This window comes from Magnolia sinica, chromosome 6 (genome assembly GCF_029962835.1).
Source record: "Magnolia sinica isolate HGM2019 chromosome 6, MsV1, whole genome shotgun sequence".
Classification (NCBI taxonomy): Eukaryota; Viridiplantae; Streptophyta; class Magnoliopsida; order Magnoliales; family Magnoliaceae; genus Magnolia; species Magnolia sinica.
Window position 1 is genome coordinate 440,707 of NC_080578.1, and position 7,801 is coordinate 448,507.

The following is a 7,801-nucleotide window of genomic DNA, read 5'->3' on the forward strand; positions in this document are numbered from 1 at the left end:
ACCACACTGCAAAAGTAGTCGGGGATTGAACGCCTACCATTGAAAGCCTTTTGGGGGGGATGGAAATTTTGGATCAACATAATATTTGTTTTTCCTAGATGGAAAATAAATGTTATAGTTGGCTCTATAAATGTTTCAACGGTTTGGTCCATTTAAGATTTGGATATAACTCATTTTTGAGATCAAGCTCTAAATTGATCTGCCCAAATGGATTAACAGTGTGGATATAATAAATACATAATTGTAAACCCATATAACTTTGATATCATTTAACAGTTGTACGGCTCAAAGATCGAGTAGCATCAGCACTCATCTTTTCACGACATGCACACAGGTCTTTGGTGTGTGCTACAGCAGCCAATCCACTTCCCACACAAACGTTATAGAGGAGAAGCAACTACGTTTTGGTTCAGTCACGACCAGGCTTCACCCTCCGTTCCCAAATCGTTAGCATTCAACTCTAAAAATCATTAGTTATGATCATTGTTGATGTTGTTTTCTAGCAGAACCTCCTTGGCTCACCTGTCTAAACCTACACAGAGAAAAACAAGAAACAAATGAGACCCTGGCTAGTGCAGGGGACCCTCCGATGCCCAAGTCAGGTCTTTGGGATCTTTTGTACGGTAGGATCTCTAGGAAAAGAGATCACCAGTTGAATATTAGGGTATGGATGTGCGTACCTTACTTTGGCTGGAGGTGCCTCTATTTATAGGAGAAGGAAGACATACGTGATAGTGAATCTTTCTTGATATACTGGAGATGAATCATATGTAGAAATCCGTTCAACATCCTTATCAGATCCCGAAGTTATCGGGATTCGATCTGATCCTCAAGATCTTAGGGGATATCTTCGGACCATTAGAGAGATTTTCAGACTGTTGATTCGAGGATCGGTCGTGCTTTCCATGGGATCGGCATTTGCCTTCTCTCGGAGGTCATCCCTGTTGCAAAAATATTGATTTTAATAAAATATATTTTAATAATAAAAAATAATATATGATATATAAAAAGTTGTTTTGAAAAAACACTGTTTTTTGGGTTTTTAGGAATAGTCCCACATGGGAAAGGGAAGAGAAGAAAAAATGGTTTAAATGAAAACAATGGAGTATTATAATATTTACTCACTTAGTCCAAGGACTATGGACCTTGCGTGTTCCAGTGCTACACCTGCGCTCGCGCTCGGTCTCGGGCACGGGCTCGGTGCGAGGGCGTGGGCATGTGAGGCAGTGTGGCTGTAGAGGCGTTAGTTTTCTCCAACAACTAGAAAACGGTCATGGGATTTAATTCCCTGGACCATAACCCCCAGCCATCATAGCCTATAAAAGGAGGGTTTGGATGAATTTCCAAACCATCTCTCAACCCACTCCAGCAGACCCATACGAATTGAGACACAGCTTACTACTTCTCTCTAATACTCCAGTGGTTCCATCAAGATAGCAAGGGTTGAACCTTTGCTAGAAGAACAAACCAACGGTATGGTCTAGAACGGTTCATCTGAACCAGTGGCTGAAGAACTGACCAGTTCAGTGGTCTAAATCAAAAGAAATTTCTTTTCTTTCTTTTTCTTTTGGGACTTTTTCTATATTATAATTCTGCCAGATATAGTGTATAAGAGTTCCATTTGGTGGGCCTTCGTGTTTGTTAAACGCAGACCCACACCAGGCTCGTCGTATCCTAGAAGCGGTTTGCCTGTAACCTATCAGCATACTCAATTCACTTTAGTAGGGGCAAATAACGCTTTAAGGACAGCATTTCAGACGTGCTTCAGCCTGTCCTGATTTCAGATTATTTTACAATTTTTTGGTTTCCACATTATACAGAAATATATTAATCTGTATAATTTTCAACAATCTTAAAGCGTTATTTGATGGAAGCCGACAGTGTTTCATCCATCAAGTTGATGAATCAGGACTTGATATGTCTTGATTGGTTCGATGGAACCAATTTTACAAAATGACAAGACAAGCTGAAATTTCTCTTGACGGCGCTGAAGATCTATTACATATTAGATCCAAATTTGCAAGCACTACCTCAAGCATCCGACAAAGACACACCTGAACAGGTTGCTGCTCGCACTAAAAGAGCCGAAGACGAACTCTTATGTTGAGGACACATCCTGAACGCTCTCTCCGACCGCCTGTACGATCTGTACCAATAGACGTTATCAGCAAAGGAGATCTGGACTGCTCTGGAATTCAAATACAAGACTGAAGAAGAAGGTACCAACAAGTTTCTCATCGCCAGGTATTTTGACTTCAGCATGGTAGATGATAAACCGCTGCTACCCCAAATCCAAGAACTGCAGCTAATAGTTAACAAAATCAAAGCGATAAAAATCGATCTTCCTGAATCATTCCAAGTCGGGGCTATAATCGGCAAATTGCCACCAATGTGGAAAGACTATAAAAAGAAGTTGCTGCATAAAACTGAGGACTACACACTGGAACAAATCCAGAAATACCTCAGAATTGAGGAAAAATCCTGTAACCGCGACAGAAAGAATGATAACGGGAATACCTCATCCAAGGTACATGCGATAGAGAATACTAATAACAAATATCCCGAGAAGGACGATTCCCTAAAACCCAATAAAGAAAAATTCAAGAAAAACATCCAAAAGAAGAACGAAAAGTTCAAAGGCCCATGCCATGTCTATGAAAAAATCGGGCACTATGCTCAAGTATGCTGATATCGCAAATCTAAAAAAGAGGCAAGTCCAGTAGAAGAATGCGATATCGTAGCTATGATCACTGAGGTGAATACCATTCAAGGCAAAGTTCCAGGGTGGTGGTATGATACTGCCGCTACTGTACATGTGTGCTACGACAAATCAGCCTTCAAAACCTATGAGGAATTGACCGATGGTCAAGAAGTCCAAATGGGTAATGAAGTCCGATCGAAGGTCGTCGGCAAAGGAACTGTCAAACTGATATTCATCTCTGGAAAGAAAGTGATTCTAACTAATGTACTGCACGTCCCAGATATGAGTGAAACTTAGTTTATGGGGATCTTCTGGGAAAACCAGGCATACGGGTGGTATACGAGTCAGGTACACTGATTCTGTCCAAGAATGAGAATTTTGTTAGAAAGGGATATGCTTGTAATGGGATGGTTAAGTTTTCTCTGAATGAAAGTAGCACTTCATGCTTATATGGTTGAATCCGCTGGACTGTGGCATGATAGGCTAGCCCATATAGGGTATAGTACCTTGAAGTTCATGGCTAAGAATGGTTTAATCTCATACATAGATAATGAAACCGATAAATGTGAAGTGTGCATAAGATCCAAAATGACGAAGAAACTTTTTCAAGTATTGAAAGATCGTCTCAAGTATTGGATCTTGTGCACAGGGATATTTATGAGTTAAACGGCATTCTTACTCGTGGAGGTAAACGGTACTTCATAACCTTTATAGATAATTGCTCTAGATATGTGTATGTTTATCTGTTAAAGAGCAAAGATGAAACATTAACCATGTTTAAAATATATAAAGCAGAAGTAGAAAATCAACTAAATAAGAAGATAAAAGTTCTCCGTAGCGATAGAGGAGGAGAATACTTCTCCAATGAATTTGATAACTTCTGTGAAGAACATGGACTGATACATCAATGTACAGCGCCATACACACCTCAACAAAACAGAATAGCTGAAAGGAAAAATAGAACATTAGTAGAAATGGCCAACTCAATGCTGATAAGAGCAAAGTTGCCACTAAGTCTATGGGAGAGGCACTGCTTGCAGCATGCCATATAATAAACAGAATTCTTTCTAAAAAATATAAAATATCTCCATATGAAATATGGAGAGGTAGAAAACCTAACTTAGGATATCTAAAAGTGTGGGGGTGTCTTGCGTATTGCAGAATCCCTGATCCAAAAAGAACTAAGTTAAGACCAAGAGCTATTAAATGTGCCTTTGTAGGATATGCATAAAATAGTAAAGCTTATAAACTTCTAGACATAGAGTCTAATACAATAATAGAATCAAGAGATGTTAAGTTCTTTGAGAACTCACTATCCTTGGAGTCAAAGGATAATGAAATTCAAACTCCTAATAGAGAATCATATAGCACAGCTCCACAGATAGTGGAAGCTCCTGTTGAACCTCGTAAGAGTCAAAGGACAAGAATAGAGAAGAGTCTAGGAGATGACTATATAGACTCACAACGCGTCATTTTTCATCTTGTAGAAGGAGATAGAGAAAATGTTATAAGAAAAATACATATAGTGATGACTATAGAAGATGATCCTAAAACATATGAAGAGGCTATATCCTCTAGAGACTCAACTTTCTGGAAAGAAGTTATAAACGATGAAATGGAATCCATACTGTCAAACTAAACATGGGAACTAGTAAACTTACCTCTAGGTTCTAGACCCATAGGTTGTAAGTGGGTATTTAGGAAGAAATATCACACTGATAAGACTATTCAAACCTTTAAAGCTCGACTAGTAGCTAAGGGTTTTAGACAAAAAGAAGGGATAAATTACTTTGACACATACTCACCTGTAGCTAGGATAATATCCATTAGGATATTATTTGCGTTAGCTTCCATATATCATCTTCACATCCACCAAATGGATGTAAAGACTGCATTCCTGAATGGTGACCTCAATGAGGAGGTATACATGAAACAACCTGAAGGTTTCATTCTACCAGAAAATAAAAATAAAGTATGTAGATTAGTCAAATCTTTGTATGGATTAGAACAAGCACCAAAACAATGGCATGAGAAGTTTGATTCCAAAATACTTTCTTATGGTTTTATGCATAATGTAGCTGACAAATGCATATATTCAAAAGTAGATAATAGTTGTATTGTTATTATTTGTCTGTATATTAATGACATGTTAATAATAAGTAATAAAATGAAAGGTGTGACTGAAACAAAGAGATTTCTATTTTCCGTATTCAAAATGAAGGATCTTGGACAAGTTGATACCATCCTAGGTATCAAAGTTAAAAAACGTTATGAGGGTTATGCTTTGTGTCAATCTCATTATATTGAGAAGATACTAAACAAGTTTAATCATCTAAGTATAAAAGAAGCAAAGACCTCATTTGATCCAAGTATCAAGTTAAAAGAAAATACTGGAAGAACAGTTGCACAATTAGAATATGCGAGTGCGATAGGGAGTCTTATGTATGCTATGCAATGCACTGGACCTGATATAGCATATGTTATGAGTAAACTTAGTAGGTTTACTAGTAACCCCAGTACTGAGCACTGGAATGCAATCATAGAGTCCTTTGTTACTTAAAAGCAACCAAAGACTTAAGATTATTTTATTCAGAGTTTCCTGCCGTATTGGAAGGATATACCAATGCAAGCTGGATATCGAGTGCAGGGGACAACAAGTCTACTACAGGGTGGGTATTCACCCTAGGAGGTGTAGCTGTATCTTGAGAATTCAAGAAACAGACTTGCATAACGCATTCGACTATGGAGTCTGAATTTATAGCCCTGGCTGCAACAGGTAAAGAGGCTGAGTGGCTAAGGGATCTTCTATTAGAAATTTCTTTCTGTGTAAAGCCTATATCAGCTGTGTTACTACATTATGATAGTGAAGCCACATTAGCTAGAGCCTATAGCGGCACTTATAATGGTAAATCTAGACATATCAGTCTTCGACATGATTATGTCAGACAATTGATCAAGATAGAATCATTGTTATTTTCTATGTGAAATCAAGCAACAACCTGGCAGATCCTTTCACTAAATCTTTACCGAGAGAAGTAGTAAAGGCTACATCTAAAGGGATGGGGTTTAAACTCTTCAATCAAAGTTTCACCAGTGATGGTAACTCAACCTAAAGTTAGAAAATCTCTAATTTTGGATTTAATGGGTAAAAACAAGTTACTGATATATGAAAAATTTTCAGCACTAAATTATATAACCTCATCCATAATAGATAAGTGCTGAGCGTTACGAAAGATGGTTGAGTCTTAAAACTCTTAATAAAATCTAGTCTATAAGGACAAGTGTCTTATAGTAACGGAGACACTGGAAGGATTTCACCTATATGAACGTAGAGATGGTGCCGTCTCTCATGAGAGTTAAGAGTTTTCTCTCTGGATCGTTCACGAATTAGAACAAGCACATGGCCATTAATTGTGCTAAGCAAGATTGTGGGAACTCTAACAAACACATAACAAATATGTATGTGATTTCTCTGACTCTGTTATCTAGGAATAACTGGTTCAACGCTACGGCTACCAGTCATTTCGACAGAGTTTTGAGATACTTACACTAAGGAAAGATTAAAATCGAAAGATATCTTTCTTTATGTATATAAGCTAATTATTCTGGCAGAATTGTTTAACCGAAAAAATATATGTTATAAAAAAATCAAGTGGGAGATTGTTGCAAAAATATTGATTTTAATAAAATATATTTTAATAATAAAAAATAATATATGATATATAAAAAGTTATTTTGAAAAAATACCGTTTTGTGGGTTTTTAGGAATAGTCCCACATGGGAAAGGGAAGAGAAGAAAAAATGGTTTAAATGAAAAGAGTGGAGTATTATAATATATACTCACCTAGTCCAAGGACTATGGACTTGCGTGTTCCAATGCATAGTACTAGAACACCCGCGCTCGCGCTCGGGCGCAGGCACGGGCTCGGGCTCGGGCTCGGTCTCGGTCTCGGGCTCGGGCACGGGTACGGGCTCGGTGTGAGGGCGTGGGCACGTGAGGCAGTGTGGCTGTAGAGGCGCTAGTGGAGCACTTTGCACTTCGCACGTCCACATCGTGTCGCAGAGGGTTACTCCTTCACGACCTTGAGCGAACCAGAGCGAAACGTGTGCGAGTTGTGGTGCGACTAAGTGACTAAGGTGGATGACTGGATGAAGGGGAGACTAGAGGACTGAATGAGAGTCCTACAGAATATATAGATGGCTGAAAAATAAAGCTGTTGCAGCAGATCTGTAACAGTTGTGCAGTTAGTGCAGGGTCCATCTGTAACTGCTATATGGCTAGCCCAACAGCTAGAAAATGGCTAGCTGTTGTCTCACAACAGTCAGCATGCAGCAGCTTAATGGCCCATGCACAACAGTCAGAAAATGACCATAAAATGGCTAGTTTTCCAACAGCCAGAAATGACTTAATGGAATTTATGTCTCTGGACCATAACCTCCTAGCCACCATAGCTTATAAAAGGAGGGTCTGGATGGGTTTCCAAATCATCTCTCAACCCACTCCAGCAGACCCATACGAATTGAGACACAGCTCACTACTTCTCTCTAATACTTCAGTGGTTCCAGCAAGATAGCAAGGGTTGAACCTTTGCTAGAAGAATAGACCAACGGTGTGGTCTAGAACGGTTTATCTGAACCAGTGGCTGAAGAACTAACCAGTGCAGTGGTCTAAATCAAAAGAAATTTCTTTTCTTTCTTTCTCTTTTGGGACTTTTTTTATATTGTAATTTTGCCAGATAGAGTGTATAAGAGTTCTATTTGGTGGGCCTTCGTGTATGCTAAACGCAGACCCACACCAGGCTCGTCGTATCCTAAAAGCGGTTTGCCTGTAACCTATCAGCATACTCAATTCACTTTAGTAGGGGTAAATAACGCTTCAAGGACAGCGTTTCAGACGTGCTTCAGCCTGTCCTGATTTCAGATTATTTTATAATTTTTCGATTTCCACATTATATAGAAATATATTAATCTGTATAATTTCCAACAATCCCAAACCATAATCGAGCTCTGGTCGACATATAACCGTGCTATGGCTGACCTATAGCCGAGCTATGGCCGACCTATAGGTTAAGTCAGCAATTGGTTATTTAAGTAAACTTA